Here is an 18234-nt window from a genome sequence, read left to right as displayed (position 1 = left end):
GAATTAACACCAATACTCCAGTATCGTAGGGTTCCTTCTATTTTTCCACTCTTCCAGTGTTGTACTTCCTTTCTCTAAGTGAAAGACCCTGGCTGCTATGGTCTTCAGTATAATTAATCCCCAATTTCCCATCAGCACCACTGTGTTTTTCCACACCTCTCTTAGACTGATACCAAATACCAGGCGACTTCTCTATCTATGTGGACACACCCTTCTCCTTGATCAGTTTCTGACTTTGTATGTCAAGCCATTCCCACATGAGGATGCCTCCTGGCCAAACTTTGAAACCCTGTATGTCTGCCCCCATTTGATGGTGCTGTCCATATCCCACTGGCCCTCTTATTCTCTGTGTCTGGCTAATTTTCAACATAATTGTGTCTGTTCGGGGTCTTTGTCATCTATTGAGTTTTTAATTCAGTAATTTTATTTTGGGCTCATTCAGTATTTAAAAGAAAATTGTATCCTTTAAATATTTCATATACTTAGTAGTCTGGATCTAATAATTCTAGTATCATTAGAATCTATAAATTTTACTTATTGTTCTTACTGACTTCTCAGTCACCGTAGCATGCTTTTGTTTGGTGTTTGATTCAGAATTGTTTAACTTGTGAGAATCTTGATTATCTGAGCTGACAGTGCTTTTTCTAGAAATGAATTTTTATTTTCTTCTGCTTGCAGTTTAGGGACACTGTCAACACTTTAGCCTACCGCTCTAGCACTTTCATTTGATACAAGAAATGTGAAACTCAAGTTGGAATTCTCATTTTCCCTTATCCTCCACATCTAAATAGTTATTCAATTTATCCACATCAACTTCCTAAAATCCTCACTATAGTGTTCTAAATCAATTCTTGCATCTTCCATGCTGCTGAAGGAGTGATTTAACTAAACCTTGCTCTGTGATTACCATACCTCAAATTTTTCTAAGGCCTTAAGGTAAAATCCACACCATTTAGATTATTAAGTAACATGATAATTTGGTCATTTCCTGCCAGCCTCTCTAGCCTTGTACTAGGTCACTTCCCCTAGTGAAGACTTCAGCTATATTCCAGTATGACAGCTATAATTTTCCAAATGTCTGCATATGGTAAAAGATCCCTGTATTCTCTATTTGATTCAAGTGCTAGCTCCAACAAAGGACTTCCTATTTTCCCTGCCTGGATCTAGACTTTCCATCCCCAGTGCCCTCCAGTGTGTCTTACATACAACTCCACTGCAGCTCATTTCACTTTATTATAAACACTTACTTGAATGTCTTCCTTTACAACAGGGTGCAAGTTCCTTAAGGCCAAGGATTGTTATATTTACTTCTACATTAACAGTTCCCATTATAGATTGGCATGGAACACCATCTGTGAATAATAGTCGAGTCCATTATGGGTATACATATGAGGAACTACTGCTATACAAGCAAAAAATGCTGCACGGTTACATTTGTAAAATAAAATAATGGTGGGGATTATACATCCCTATAAACTGTTACTAAACAAACATTATTGAACACTTTACAAAATAAGCATATGAGTTATGATTATCCTTGTTCATTAAAACACTCCTACACAAACACATTCAGTCAGGTTGTAAACACTCAGCATAGTTTAAGATAAAAAGTTAATATAAAGTCTAGAAATCTAAACTCTATAGGAGTGCTGATGAAGGCATGGTACACACTAAATTTTGATTAGCACAAGTTGTGTAAATCAGAGTTCATTCCCACAGACACACAGCCAGACACACACACACACACACACACACACACACACACACACACAGCCTCCTGCCTGGATATTCCCTAGTTGCTTTAATTCTCTCCTAACAATCACCATGATATCAGTGAAACAGGAAACAGCTTTAGTGTTGGTTTGCCAGCAATGCCATCATCATCAAAAATTTTCATTTTGTTTTTCTTTTATATGAGAATCAATAAATACTAAACTCCTGGGTTTAGTTTTCCTCTTTGGAATACATTTTAGCTCTTGTCTGTGCCTGAGATAGCTAAGAGTCTGACCATACCAGATCCTTGGGATTCAGTCCCATTATTTCTTCATTTGGATAAATATTCTAGTAAACATAGGCAAATTTAGGCTCTCAGACATTCCTTTTATTAATCATTTTCCCTCTTTCCTCTATTCTGACATATAAATTCAGCTATTACTTCTCTGTAAGTTAATAACAAGTGCTGTAGAAGTGTCATTCAATCTAAGTTGCTGTGCTTTCTGGTAGAAGAGTAACTTCTCAGCCTTGTGCTTATTATTACTATTTCAATATTCACTGTTAAGTTTTGCCTCAGGGTGAACCAGGAAATTCAGAGCAACTTATCTTTAAGAGTGGATGTAATTTATTGCAGTTTAATATACAAAAAAATGGACAATCCATGCACCACTCAAAAGAAAAAGTGAGAATGAATTTTATAGATACAATGGAATATTCTCAAGAGCTTATCAAAGAATCTGGTAGGCAAGAGATGTAATACTGTGCATGGATTGTCTACACCAATGAAAATATCACAAAAGTATTTTTGTAGGTCTGTTGAGCTTGTCTCAAAACTTGGCCACCTTATTGGCAGGTATTCATGATTGGGCACATGAACTTAGTCAACAGCCACTGAATGCAGTAGACAGAAGAAAGTGCCTACAAAAAGGAATAGGTCTATGATAGATAATATATTTTAATGAATTTTGCTCAATAAATGTTTAAGATTTTCATTGCTGTTTCTAGAAGTTAAGCAAACAGAACAAAACATGTTGTAAAACCCCAAACCATTAATGTGAGGTCATTTTTTATGAAACTATAATACTGCATGCTTTTCATAGATACCCTCATTCTCTTTCCAGCAATTGAAAGCGTTTTCCTCAGTATGAGTGAAGTGGCAATATGGCAGGTGTGAGCTCCAAGACTGGATTTATTTTTATTTCACTTCTGCTACTTACTAGCCAAGAGGTTTTTGGAAAAATCTGCAAAAATTCCCTTGTGCCTCAGTTTTTTCATCTGTAAAATGAGGATGATAATAGTACTCATTTTACAATTTCATGTAAATGAACAAATACAAGGAAACGTCACAGAGTCAGATATAGCCGTTAGTTCACTATACCTCCTCATAAGAAAATATGGTGATTTCCCTGCCTTCCTTCCCAAGCACCAGGCATTTTCCCGTCCAATTTCAGAGCAAACAATTAAGTTAATTAGTTACTGTAATTTCATATTACCTACATTTGACTCAGCACTGAGCTTCCACATCCTCTGTGGTGCTTGAGCTCCCTTAGCAGGTCACCTTTCTCATTAGATCAGGCATTTTCACGGCCAGAGACTGCAGTTACTGAGCTGTAGCATTCAATAGCTCTTAGCTGATGTTCACTTTGGCTAGCAGCAAAGTATCGACATCATGTTTACTCTCCTAACATTGCCCTAATTATATATTTGTAAAGGGAAACAAAAATAAAATACTTAAAATTCCATGTAGAAGGGCATTATTCCCACAGTATGATTCATCGAATTTAAAAAGACTTTTTGGTGCCAAAAAGAAAACCTATTTGAGCCTTGTTCATCTACACATTTATTTTTATGGGGACTAGGGGTTGGAAAGAGGTACAAGTCGTGTTCTGCTGTCTTCTATTTCTTGAATTTTGCAAAAGTAAATGGCTCACCCTCTGTTTGTTTTGTTGAGAAAACATCTTAATGCAGGGATAATGCCCAGCCCTTTCAAGTAGGAGAAGATCTATACTTAAGATCCTCAAATTTGTCCTGAGCTATTGGGATTTGGCTCAATAATTAGAGGCAGATGTTGCTTCAACATAGAAGAATGAACCAATTCAATCTTTACATAAAGCTCTCTGTCTTAGAGACTGACTCACCATCTTTAAGAGTAAGGACAAGCCTAATTTTCTCATTGGAATTCTGGGCCATTCTACCTACGTTCTTTACATCAAATCGATGAAACCTATGGTCCAATCCAATCCTGGATACAAGCTCTAATTATACCTCCTCATAGGAACTCTTTGTTTTTCTCCTTCTTCCTGTGTCTGAACTTTTTTGATTGCCCTCTAACTGCAACTTTTCATTTCCAGTGTGAAAACCACTAAGTGAGGTAAAGTCGCAGTGAATCTGATTTAGAGTTGTCAGATAAAATACAGGATACTCAGTTAAATTTGAATTTCAGATAAACAACAGTGCTACACTTAGTACACTTAGTATACACGTATCTCATGCAATTCAAACTTAACTTTGTTTCCTGTATTTTTTACTTGAACTTCACAAGCCGAATCTCATCTCTAATTACGGATACTACTTTATAAAGCAGAGCAAACTTTTATAAAAATGGAGTTCAAGTGTTTATTTCTTTGTAACATGCAAAACTTCTAACCATTCTCTTTTGATGGTTTTCCGGTTTTTCAGTTTTTTCAGTTGCTTTATGAAAATTTGTCTTTGTTGATCCTGCCTCCTTTTTGTAATGCACTCAACTCCATCATTGTTCAACACCCTAGTTATTTTTTTCCTATTTCGACATTTTTACTTTTACCATTATTTTTTTTATTATGAAAAAGAATGATTCCAAAACTTTCCTTTATATTTTATCTTCCCTGAATGACAGTTTATGAAGGAATACTCAAAACAGGATTTTAAGAACACAGAATCATCATTGTACCGACATTCTCTTAGCCTAGTTTTAGACTATTTAAGGAGAATATGGTCTATTCTACACCCAGAATTCTGAAGGAAATTCTCTTTTCTTCTTCATATGTACTTAGTTCTCTAACTTCCATACTGATTTCTGATTTAAAACCCTGTGCATTTCCTAAAGCCTATGGCACAGTGATAGATTAATCTTTGAGTGGTAGATTTTCTGGCTCTTTCCCATTACAAGTTATTTTGCACACCACTGTCAATTTTTTTTAAAGACTGACGTCTTGATCATGTTGCTCCCCCGACTCTGGGGCTTCCTTTAGTACTCTTTGAATCAACTACAAACTCAGATGCTTCTATTTATTATTTCTTTCTTAACTTACTTCTGTCAGTATCCTCCATCTTCATTTCACCAGATTTATTTAAAAACAGGACTAATTGGAATTTATCTCTATTTACCTAACCAACTCTGAATTTGACCCACCCTACCTTCCTCCAAAATATAAAATGAGAACCCTCCCCTCCTTCACAATCTTTCTCCCTCCCCATCAATTATAGGATATCTCTTTGATAAACCTATTTTTTAAAGCTACTTTCCTATTTTAGCTCTTAACACACTTTTTATTAATGTAATCATAATGCAATGAAAAGAAAATACATCTGAATGAAGTTCTGACTGCTTCACATTTGACAGATTGAATGACTTTCTAAGTATCATTTTTATCATCTTAACAATTGGGATAATAATCCTTATCCAACAGGCTTGCTGAGATTAATAAATATAACATTTTATGTCAATCAGTCCATCTTGTGGTAGGATATATTTTAGGCCTTAAATAGATGGTAATCTTTTCCCACATAGTTATTTTTTAAGAAGTCTCAAATATCCTAAAGAAAGAGGCTGTATATATTAATATATGCTTTTAAATGTGATACACAGTGGGGTTTGGAAAATACAATAGCTTTACCAAAGAAAGATTTTTCCAGATAACTGAAACCTATCCCTCTAAAAGCAGTTTTTAAAATAAATTTTAAAGAAATCTTATGGAAAGTTTTCTAAAAGAGTTTATTCTTCTAAGTCTCCTTAAGCAGAGAATACTGATAAAATTTGTCATCTTATCATGAATCCATGAATATTATATACGTTAAATGATGTGTCCCACACTATTTTTCCTTATGTTAAATGCCACAGATTACCACTTTTTTTTTTTTTTTTTTTTGATCTGCTCATCTATTTTCCATCTTCCTGTTGAGTGCTACATTACCTGGACCTACACAAGCTTCTCCTCCTACCACTATCCCCCACCGACCCCAGGAACATCACCAATTCTCAACTATGTGATTTACTAATTTGCTAACTTGATGGTTATCATCTACAGAGATTTTAGGGTTTTTTAAAAAGGCATTTTAGTTGTTGTTCACAAGAAAAGTAAATGCAAATACTGGGTGATTACCCAAGCTGCTTACCTATGCATCAATTTTATTAAATCTATTTGGTAACTTTAGAGGCCCTAGTGTTTATTTCCTGATTTCTAGCAGTATCCCTGGTTGTTGCTTGCCAATCAGAAATTTGTAAAGTTGTTAATGTTATGAGAAACTGATACTGTTATTATAAATCAATGCCAAGACATTTTGTTCATTTACTTCATAGCATCATTATCTGCTTAACATATCATTTTATAAAATATCAGAAGTTCTTCAGTGCTGAAACGGCCATGTCATGGACAAAAGTTCTTACAAACTTAACAGTGTGACACCACCAAGAATAGACCAAAATAATAATTTGTAATTATGGTTTATTTTTCTAAAAAAAAAAGACAAGCATGCCCCATTGATGAAGAAATAGGCAATTTTACTTCTGTGACCATTTCTCCCCTACACATAATCAACTCCATTTTTTAAAAGATTTATTTATTCATGAGAAACAGAGAGAGAGAGACAGAGACATAGGCAGAAGGAGAAGCAGGCTCCTCACAGAGAGCCAGATGCAGGACTCGATCCCAGATCCCTGGATCACAACCTGAGCCAAAGGCAGGCGCCCAACCGCTAGGCCACCCAGGCATCCCATCAACCCCATTTTCTCATTCACAACTGTTTGGAGTGGGAACTCTACTTTTGACTTAATAAATTCAAATCCTTTATCCATCATCCTCTCCTAAGACCTTCATCCTTTGGCCCTAGTCTATATTTCCAGCTTTATCTATCTCCCCACTACTAAGCTGAATAACACATTCACTCAACTAGCAAGGTTTCCCCATTCTTGCTGTGTGTACATTTCATCCTGTGTCTGGCAGGCCCTGTTCCAAATATGCAAGAATTATAGCAGTATCCACAAGAAATTAATAATTGAGCTAGGAGTATTTTCTAGATACTATATATATTTTTACATTAAAAAATAATTTCTTGGGAATCCGTGGGTGGCTCAGCAGTTCGGCGCCTTCCTGAATTCAGCCCAGGGCCTGATCCTGGAGACCTGGGATTGAGTCCCATATCGGGCTCCCTGCATGGAGCCTGCTTCTCCCTCTGCCTGTGTCTCTGCCTCTCTCTCTCCTCTGTGTCTTTCGTGAATAAATAAATAAAATCTTAAAAAAAAATAATTTCTTATGATTTGAATTTTGTCTCCTCTCAGAGTCGTTAGTAATTTAAATGAATAAAGTTGCTTTCCACAGGACACTTGATATATTTTATTGCTTGCAGGATTACTGATAATCAATAGAATCAAGTTGCCTCCTTGGCGGCTGACAAAAATTAGCTATAATTCCCATCAGAAAGCTGATTAGAATAGCACACTTGTGGTACTATGTTGGCTTTGATTGCTATTAAACTTTCTGTTTTTATTCTTTCTCCCAAACTCCTGTACTTTCCTACCTGTAAGTCATTTTCCTCACTTAAAACCTAGGATATGTGTATTCCTTCCTTCATTCATTCAGCCATCTATTCATGCATTCATTCAAAGATATTTACTAAGAACTTACTATGAGCCAAGCATTATTTGGAATATTGAAGTTTCATCTTAACATCAAAGGGATATTGAAAATTCTGTTCCATGTTAACTGTAGTCCCCATGTTGTGCATTACATCTCCATGACTTACTTGTAGCTTGGAGTTCAGACTTTTTAAACCCCCTTCACCCATCTTGAAAACAGGTGTGAAGAATGAACAGGCAATTAAAGAAGGTTCTGAGCACTTGATTAATTAATTAATTAATATTAATATAAAGGGATCAAGTGGGATCATGACTAAGCACAGGGATGTTACTTTGAAAATAATTCTGGCCTTGGTGGTCCACCTGTTCTTTGTGAGCAAGAAAAACACTTAATATTTAAGAACTGGAGGAAAAGGCTCTCCTACTCAACGTGTGAATACAAGAGATCAACAGAAAATTATGTCCAATCTAATCAGTTGAAAATACAAGGCCAAGTATGAATGAAGAGTTTGTACAAGTTAAGAAAAATATTTAAAAACTATGTGCTCACTCTAGGAGCCTGTCTTCTAGAAATTTTGGGGGACTCTTTGGGTCAATTAGTTAGAAAGCAGCTAAGCAGGAAAAAGGCTTTAGAAAAGAAGTTGCTTCTTTTATGCCTACAGATGAAGGGTTTATTCACCGCATGGGTCACTATGTGGGTTTAATTTTCCTAAGTTCACGAATAAACAGAGACTTTAACCAGATATTTCAAATTTGTGTTCTATTCACCATGTAAAAGGCACAAGTGATTAACTTTACCATCAATGCATTCTGTTCCCCTCCAGCAGAAATTCAAACCACAACTCTCTTAGTAAAAAACAAAACTCTTGTTTTGCGTGAAATAACCCGTCTTCTCTGGTGGGCATCCTCTCCAGGTGCCGATGCCTTTGAGTCCCCCAATTATAAAGAAGCCATCATTAGGGCGGCCCTAGAATCACATGAACCATGTCCTGTACTAAGGAACAGTTGGAGGTGAGTTTCAAGCACTTACCTTCAGTCCTCACCCCACCCCCCCCACCCCCGCAACCTGCAGACTCAGAGCTGGAGTGGAAATTCAGCCCACTTGGGAAAGCTGAGGTTTTCAGTTGCTACACTACTCACAAGGTCAGGATGGAGGCCAGGGGTGACTTGGGACGCTGGATGTTTCTTGCAGAAGTTCCTTGATCTGTGATGGCGGCTCCTTTTCTCAAGAGCTTCCCCACTCCCCAGTCTTGTCTTTTCCTCTGCACTCAGCTCCTCAAGCTGCTTCCCTGCTCCCAAACCAGCTCTGGGGTAGGCATTTCCTCACTGCACAGATCAAAAGAGTTCAGGGCACACAGAGATGTAGCTGGCCTTTTGATCAAAACAGTGATGTTTTCTACCCTTAGAGGGCTCATTGGAATCACTTGCGGACTTCAGCAAATTCGGAGAGGCCACAGTCTCCTGATTCTAATGATGTAGGTCCAGGGTGGAGTCTGGGCCTCACGGTTTGTAAAAGCTCCCCATTGTGATGCTTATGGCACCTGCTGAGGCTGGGAACACTGATAACATCAAACCCCTAAGATGCTAATAGATGTTGTGGGGGTTGGGGTTGAGAAAGAGGACAGGTGTATTTGTAAAATTAAACTTGTTTCCCAAATAAACTCTAACCAGGAGAAACTTTGGGAGGATAGTTTTTTATCTTTCTCATCTAGAGGAATTAAAACATGGGGAGAAGGAAAGAACATTATAGCCAAACTGCATTCAATTTCCTCTCCCCTTGTCTATGGAACACGGCCTGTTGGGAAGTAGGGGGAGGGGAGCCTGGATGTTGGGGAACACCAGTGAGAATTTGAGGCCATGCATGGATCTCTCCATCTCCTCACCCCTTCCCCTGGAGAAATGGGCTGCAGTCAAATAGTGAAGAGCACCTCCTGAGAGCCTTAGAAAAACCTTCAACCAATCCTTTTCTCCAGTTTAAACAGAAACACTCCAACCCTCAGAAAAGCACCAGTTGGTGTAGATTCAGAAGTGGCTTCTCAGGGTGAGAACCTGATTCTCACAGGGAACCTTCCCTGCATCCCTCCCCCAACCTCCCTTTAACCTTATCTACTCAGCATCCTCCCCTCCAATGGGATCATCTCCCAACGTCCTGGATTGGGATTATCAGTGTCCCATGCATAATTTTTTTTGGTGACTTTAGGAGTTTTATTTATGAGACAGTTATTTTTTCAATCATAAAGTTATTATATATTTTTGTTATATATATTATATATATTATTATATATATATAATATTTTCTTCCTTCCCTTCATGGTTTTTCACCTGGGTGCTTAGAAAGATGGAGGCAAGGTGTCTGGCCCTGCAGTCTAAGGAGGTCAGGCTCTCTTGGCAAGGCCACATCTCAGCAGATAGTAGGAAAAGCAATCAGACTCCAGGATCCTCAGTCTCCAGAGACATTTCCTTCCTCCACATGGACCAACCCTCACCTCTAAAAACCATAAAGGAAACCCAGCAAGGGCGTAGGTCCATCTGCTGCCACTCCTAGGCTCTCTTTCCTGCTGACCAATTTATGTGCGTGGTAAAAATGCTTGTTTTTCCAAACTCAAAACAAAAATAACCCCCGCCCCCCACAACCAAACCATCAGTTTGGAAATTTCTGTGGATGAAATGTCCCAAAGTCAGAGGCACTCTCTCAGCACAATCCCTGCTCTAGAAGGGGTCTCTACACCTTCAGTAAGAGGGGAGGAGAGTAGGGAGGAGAGTTTTGGGGTTTGGAGAAGGAAAGAAAAGGTGTGGCTGGTCTGAAGGTCATGATAAAAAAAAAAAAGAACAATTTTCCATTTATGTAGTTTATCTCATGTGTTATTCTTTGATTGGCACCATCTACTCAACCAGGAAATTTGTGAGCAAAGCAGATTCTCAGACCTCAGTCTAGATTTACAGAATCACAAACTCCAGAAGTGGAGCCAAGACAAACCCTCCAGGTGACTGGTGCAAGGTAAGATTTGAGAACCACGGGCTGTCTCAAGTTTTCTCTGGGCTTCTCCTTTCCAACCTTGGGTTACTTTAAAAAAAAAAAAGGAAGAAAAAAACCCACTTCCTATTACTTGGGTCTGAATCCTGGATGGTAAGGTGAAAAAATAAATGAATAAACTCTCTGCAAATAGAAAAATCATTTATGCCTGTCAACAAACAAGCTCTACAAATTATAGCCCATAGAAAGGGTAAGTAATAGCTTATTCAGGACACATTCAGAGAGCAAAGTTCTCTTTGAGTCTCCATAGCTGCATCCGAGAACACGCATATGTTTTCAATTAAGTCAGCCTAGCTGTATCCTAGTAGTCCTTCCAACTCCAGTGGATCTAGGATATTTTAGGATTAATAAAAAGCAGCAAGGAGTGAGAATAATTAGAAATATAGGAAGGAGTGCTGTATGATGTTGGGAAATATGTACATATTTTAAGACAAGTTCTCAAATAGAATGGTTATGAGCCCACATCACACAGTTTTATCTCAAACAAGTTGCTTAAAGAGAGGTTGCTGAGTAAACCAACTCAGTGATGCCTCCTGCTGGTAAAAACGTTTCATAGGGAAAAAAAGAGCAGGGATACAATATGGAAATGTCTAGTTAAGGATTATTTGGCTAGTCAAAAAATGGATTAAAGATGTATGCAAGTCCCAAAACTGACAGCCAAGCGGGTAACCCTGCATGCCCAGAAAGGCTCTTGAAATATCACAAGTCTGTTCTAAAATTACTCAGACTTATCAGGGGCTCTGATTACTTTTCAGGAGGGGCTGTGAGTGGCATCTTGCAAAAATGTTCTGTCTCTTAGCAGGTTCGAAAGAACTGTTTTCTCAGTTCTAATCTCATCTCTTCTCACTAAGTTCCCTTTTTTTTTTTTCTTTTTTGCTTCTAGTAAGTAATTTAAACTTTCCAAATCTCAATTGCTTCATCTGTTAAGTAGGGAAAATGATTTCTAATCCAAATGAAAGGAGAAGTCTAGGAAAAAAATAATTATCTTTTTAGAGTCTTCCCAGAACTATGACCGACTGACTAGTCACCATTATGCATTAAAGGGGAAAGGTAATATGAGATATTTTCTATCCTTGGGTTCCAGTACCAGCTGTAACACCAAGCCCATGGTAGATGTATTTAATCTGTCATTTGTCACACAGTTCCTCCTCTGTTACCCATTCCCTATGCATTTACAAAATCTCAGTCTGCGTGATTCGTCTGTGAGGTTGGTATCTCCATTGTACAGGTGAAAGAATGGAGACAAATAGGTTAAAGAACTAGGCCAGGGTCAACAGCTGGTAAGCAGCAGAGTCTGGATTTGAACTCAGGAAAGCAGCTTCTAGAAACCGTGTTCTATAAGCTGCTCACTAGTGGATGGGCTGTCATTCTGCTTGATTCTCCAGCAGTCAGGGGTCAAAGGACCTTAGAAACCCTTAAAGAAGTTGAGCTTCCAAGAGCCCCAGTGGGAGGGAACGAAGTACCTTGTCTAGGTCATTGAAGCAAGGCCAGTTCCTTGAGTTGCCTTGTGCACCCACTGCCCGCCGATGCTCGTCCATTTCTGCTACGGCCCTCAGTCCTTGGCCGAACCTCCTGTACCCGATCTGAGCGTAGGCACCGTGCTTCACCCTTGGGATTCCAGAAGCCAGTACAGAGAGTGACCCAGGAGCCCTCTCCCAACAAAGGAGGGTTCCCTAGCCGTGTCTGTGCTGCTCGGCACTGTAGCAGGCCTCTACATCATCCCTAAGGAAAAAATGTAACATCACAGGATGGAAGATATTACTGCCTTGATGTTTCTAGAGCCCCTGACATTTTCTTGAGGCTTTAATAAAAAAACAAAAACAAACAAGTACAAACAAACAAAAAAACAAACAAACACTGTCTCAGGTAGTAGGAGAATGAAAGGATCCACATTGGGGATTTTGAGGACTGAAAACATGATGAGGTGTTCTAGTGATAACTACTAAGTACAAGCAGAGCTCAAGAGGAAAGAGCCTTCCTTCTGAGCAGTGGAACCTACAGGATTCTGATACTGCTGGGTCCACAGTCGGGAACAATCCCCGACCTCACTCCTGAGTACTGGACTCTGGATACCATGTACGTGAGGGCCACTTTCTCAGGGTGTCTTTGCGTCCAGCCCTGAGCTGATGCGGTGTCCCCTGGGCAGGCCTTGATCTTCTGGGGCAGAAGGCTTGGTCCTGTCTTCATGACGAGGGCTCAATGTTGAGAGTCTGTGCGCTAGCCACACAGCAGGAGGAGAAATGAGATTCCTTCCCATCTCCCCAACTCTAGTGGTGGTGTCTGCTCTTTTAACCTTGCCTATCTCTGAAGAGAATGATAAATACTGTATGATCTCACTTATATGTGGAATCTTAAAACATATATATATATATCAAACTCCTAGAAACAGAGAATAGAATGGTGGTTTTCAAGGGCCAGGAGTGGGGGAAATGGGGAACTATTGGTTGAAGGGTCCAGACTTTCAACTGCAAGAGCAAGAAGTCTGAGGATCTAACGTACAGCGTAGTGACAAGAGTTAATAATTTTATATTGCATATTTCAATGGATTGTTAGGCAGCTTGATTGTGGTAATCATTTCACAATGTATACATATATCAAACCATCACATTGTACACTCTAAATATATTACAATTTTAAAAAAGGATTTTATTTATTTATTCATGAGAAACACAGAGAGAGGCAGAGAGAGGCAGAGACACAGGCGGAGGGAGCAGCAGGCTCCATGCAGGGAGCCCGATATGGGACTCGATCCCGGGTCTCCAGGATCACGCCCTGGGCCCAGGGCAGACTCTCAACCACTGAGCCACCCAGGGACCCCGATATATTATAATTTTTATTGTCAACAATACCTCCTTAGAGGTGGAAAAAAAAAAAGAGAGAAGTACTCTGAGATGTCATATCTCTGAGTTTGTGCACATCTGCTACAAATGATGTTATAAAATATTTGGGTCAGATTTTTACCCTAAACAACATTGTAAATGTTATTCTATTCTTTTCTGGCACTAAAGTTTGCTGGTGAAATGTCATAAACAAACAAACAAACTCACATATCTCTGAATTTTTGACCTCTGATTAACCTCTGGGGTATTTTATTGCTTTCCTCTCATACCTGTGTTGCGTTCAGGTGTGTGTGTGAATTTTCCCTCTTCCACCACTTTCGGGTGAGAATGACAGGTATCAGCAGCTTGTAGGGCACAACTTGTCCCTGCTGTGACTCAACAGAAACTTCATAGCTTTTGGAAGATCCTCCGATCACCAGGAGGCTGCTCCTTGCTGATCTTCCAATAGAAGGTTCTATGGGCTTTCCTATGGTGCAGCTCACAGTATAGCATCCACGACCACGTCAGAACAGCAGACACATAGCTCTCACTCCTCCAAAGTGTATAGCTGAGTACCAGTGGGAAAGTGAAATTCTACACTACAAATTATACCCTAAAAATAATGATTTTGAACCAGATAGTAGTTTAAAACCACAAGAATGTTTTATTCCCTTATTTTAAAAACTAAAATGTTTTGTTTTTCCATTCATTCTTTCTGAAAAACATAAGAAATGCTTTAAACTTTTACTTAAAAGTGCATCATGTTTAATATTACAACCATATGATTTTTTTCCTATTTTCGATTATGTAGAGAAAATAAACATTTGATTCACTTGAATAACTTTATAGTTTACAAAGCTTGCTTATATTGCTGAATATATATAAGCTCATTCCAAATATACAGCCTGACATCTTAGAATCTGAGGTATTGACTTTGGGCAACAGTTAAGCCAATTTTTTTATTCTCATTGGAAGCACTGAATTGAAACGCTGTAATCTTCTCCAGAACTATCTTCCATTTCATGTTTCAGCAAAGACTTAATTGTTCTTTGAAGAATTTCTAACTCTAAAAATGGTGGCAATTTATATTCCAAAGAAATATGATTATCTTGCTCAGAAAAGGGAGGAAGCATAGAATTGCCTTTATTTTTAAATTATAATTATAATTATATATTGGCAGCACATGTGAACAATGTAGACATAAAATTATGATGAGAAAAACCTGCAACAAGAAGGAAGCGTGCATAGATAATGATCCTCTGCCTAGTAAAGTGGGTTCTACTTATTTATGTGTTTATTTATTTAGGCATATTAAATGTCTACGGCAGCAATCTGGACTTCACCTTTTTGATTAGTTGTCTTTTTCAGCACCTATGTTTGCCTACCGTGTTGAATACCACATATTATCTGCTTTGGGTACTATGTATCTTTTCAATGAATGCTAATTATGTTTAATTTTGTACTTATTCTAGAATTTTATAACTCTTGAGGTAACTAAAATTTTCACAACTTGTCAAAAAATAAAGATTAATGCCATGATACATTTTATAAGACCACTTTTCATCCTATTTGCATAAAAATGATGGCTACAACTCCCTGTATGTATTTAATTTGGGGAAAGGATGCGTCACGTGGTTTTTTAAAAAAATAATAACACCATGCAATCGGTATTTAGATATTTTAGGGATGCCTGGGTGGCTCAGCGGTTGAGCGTTGGCCTTCAGGGCGTGATCCCGGTGTCCTGGGATTGAGTTCCACATCGGGCCCCTTGTAGAGAGCCTGCTTCTCCCTTTGCCTATGTCTCTGCCTCTATCTCTGTGTCTCTCTGTGTCTTTCATGAATAAGTAAATAAAATATTTTTAAAATAATAAATAGATAAATACATATTTTAAAATGTGTTATTTACCTGTACTCAATTGGTGTAAGGAAAAAGGGAGATACTCACTAGCTAATAAATAGATAAATACACATTTTAAAATTTGTCATATACCTGTACTCCATTGGTGTAAGGAAAAAGGGAGATACTCACTAGCTAGTAGTTGGGCAAACATCACATCTTATTTCTTTCACACAGTAAAATGATAAGGTCTCTGGTTGGTGAGGAAGAAAGACTTTGTGACCTGGACAGAGAAAATGAGAGCTGATTCTGAGCATGAGAGAGAAGGATGGACCTTGTTGTTTTCAGGTTGTAAAATTTAAAAGGGCTATTTCAAGCGGTGTTGATAACTGCATTTGAAAGGGGGCTTGCATTTGTCTAGGGACATAAAGCATTACGGTTCTCTTTGTCATATTAGCATAGGTCACTGAGCATAAAAGTGGCATGATAAGTGAGTTAGGGATGATAAATGTGGTAGCATATACATGATATTAAAAGGCACTGGAATCATAGAGTGATGACCTGGACTAAGTGGTGGTAATGAGAGTAAAGATGGAGGGTGGTAGAAGTGGATTTGAAAGGGGACAGTGGATGTGATGATTGGCCACATAAAATTATAGGAGCAGAGAAGAGTGTCACAAATGAGTTCTGGGTCTGAAGCCCAATGACTGACATTGAAGGTGCACTCGTGGAGGTGGCGAAGTCTGCCTCTTTGGGGAGGGAAATGGGACACATAATGGACACTCTGACCCTGGGCCAGGAGCAGCAAAGCTAAATGAAAATAGGTCCTGGTAGGAGACAGGAGAGCAAAGTGAAATGGAGATATAAGAAGTTTGGTCATAAGGGATGCCTGGGTAGCAAAGTCAGTTAAACATCCCCTTGGGTCGAGATCTCAGGGTTGTGGGGTCAGGCCCCATGTCAGGCTGCACACTCAGCACCAAGTCTGCTTAAGCCTCTCTCCCTCTCCCTCGGCCCCAACCTCCCCTTGCCCCCTCAAATAAATAAAAGAGAAAGGAAATCTGACATGGAAACAGAGGATTGATTAGAAGTGATAGGAGAAAAAGAAAAGAAGCATCAGGCCCAACCAAGAATTTCATGAAGATGGGACACTGAGAAATATTACAACACTCAGATGTCAAGAGAATGGGAACAAAAAGAGGGAGAGAATGGAAAAAGCTTTGGTTTGGACCAAAAGAAAAAATCATTGGTGTCTTTGGAAGAAATAGTTTTAGTGGAGTGGTGGAGTGACTTAGGTTAACAGGAAATACATGACTAATTACAGAAGTAGAGCAGTACAGTACCCACCAGGCCGTCTTTCAGGGGCTAATTAAACATTGAGACGTAGAATGTGACTCAGGGGTCACATTTGGCACCAACTTAGGGATCTATTGAATAGGAAGCTGACTTGCCAGACAGATGACCTCAGATGACCCCTTTCAGTGAGAGTCCCTGCAGCAGGCCCCTCAGCAGATCCTTTGGTCTCCTACCCAGAGAGCAGCCCAGGTGCAGGCAGATACGATTCACAGTGCTGGGTGCAGGAGCCTCCATGCTAGAAATCTCCTTTTCACAGTGGAAATAACCTCTAATCAAAATTTTATAGACATAAAACTCACCCAGATACAATAGCTGCCACACTCATTAGGGCCCAGAGCTATGGAACTGCCATCAGGCATTCATGACATATTGATATTTATCCAGTCCAATGCATTTTATTTATTTATTTTTAAGTATAATAGGGGATTGGGAGGTCTCCAGGTCAGAGATGAGCATAAAAAAAAGCCAAGGACCCCATAGGTGTAGGATGATGAGAAAATCAGAAGTGAAATGGTTCAGCATGGGATTCAGACTGTATGAAGAATCATGTGCAGCCTGGAGAAATACAATATGTTGAGTGCAGGTTCAGTGAGGGCTTGGGAGAGATGACAAGACAGGCTACATCCCACCTTGCTATTTCTTTCAGCATTTAGAAAAGTCTTAGGTGGACGGTAAATACGCAATAAACAGCTGTTTGATTAAAATAATGAGTGCATTGAAATGGATGAATTGTCTTATTTTTTATTTTAGTTGTTGCTGTTTAAATGATATATTTTTTAAGATTCTATTTATTTATTCATGAGAGACACACACACAGAGAGAGAGAGAGAGAGAGAGAGAGAGAGGCAGAGACACAGGCCAAAGGGAGAAGCAGGCTCCATGCAGGGAGCCTGACGCGGGACTCGATCCTGAGTCTCCAGGATCATGCCCTGGGCTGAAGGCAGTGCTAAACCGCTGAGCCACCCGGGCTGCCCTAAATAATAATTTTAAAATCCTAAAAACATAGTAAAATAAAATAACAAGTATAAATGGGGAATGCCAAGTTCAGTATCTTGGCTTTCGTTAGATTGATGCCATGCTGACATTAATGATGATAATGTCTCGTTAGATAACAATAATATACAGAAAGTAATAGGCAAGGTGATAGATGACAAGAAACCACAGGAAATAAAGCAGCACTGGTGAATGCTGATTGTGGGGTAGGGGGAAAGTCGGTATTGAATAAATACATTTTAATGGGACAGTCTTGGTCAATGCTCTGCATGGCTGTATCAGAAGTCCTTAATTTTTTCCATCAGTTTTTGCTTGTGTAAACAGCTTATTGCAGCTACGGTGCCTCCTCTAACTTGTTCTCCTGTAACTTGTAGAGACGTCCAGGCTTCCGAATGGGGCAGCTTCTCCCTCAGATGTAAGGGACCATCCAAGTCCAGCTGGAAATTAAAACAATTAGCTTACGGACCAAGGACCAAGCGGGGACAGTTCGGAGTATTAGGGCTGCAGGGAATCTGCAGGATGATCTAGTGCAAACTCCATATGTTATGGATGAGGAGAGACCTGAGGCTTGGGGAGGTTGGATGAGTTCCTAAGCTCGTACAGGTTCTTGAGGACAGCTGGGGACCCAGATTCCAAGTCTAGTGCTTTACCC

The 18234-nt window shown here is 39.1% G+C and overlaps 1 protein-coding gene and 1 long non-coding RNA gene across 6 annotated transcripts in view; one reads left to right on the top strand and one right to left on the bottom strand.

The window, feature by feature from the left end:
• Positions 1 to 9038, bottom strand: part of LOC112651057 (uncharacterized) — a 67539-nt gene extending 58501 nt beyond the window's left edge. For both annotated transcript variants that reach the window (XR_003130576.3, XR_003130577.3), the window contains exons 1-2: positions 8687 to 9038; positions 1248 to 1352 (exon numbers count right to left, since the gene is read on the bottom strand). This is a non-coding gene — a long non-coding RNA (uncharacterized LOC112651057). The remainder of the gene's footprint in view (positions 1 to 1247; positions 1353 to 8686) is intronic.
• The window catches only part of CNTNAP2 (contactin associated protein 2), a 1981926-nt gene that overhangs the window by 1005722 nt on the left and 957970 nt on the right, over positions 1 to 18234 (top strand). The window lies entirely within an intron of this gene.

The sequence above is a fragment of the Canis lupus genome, chromosome 16 (assembly GCF_003254725.2).
Source record: "Canis lupus dingo isolate Sandy chromosome 16, ASM325472v2, whole genome shotgun sequence".
Taxonomy (NCBI): Eukaryota; Metazoa; Chordata; class Mammalia; order Carnivora; family Canidae; genus Canis; species Canis lupus.
Note: the sequence above shows the minus strand (reverse complement) of the source record. Positions and strands in the feature narration are given on the sequence as shown.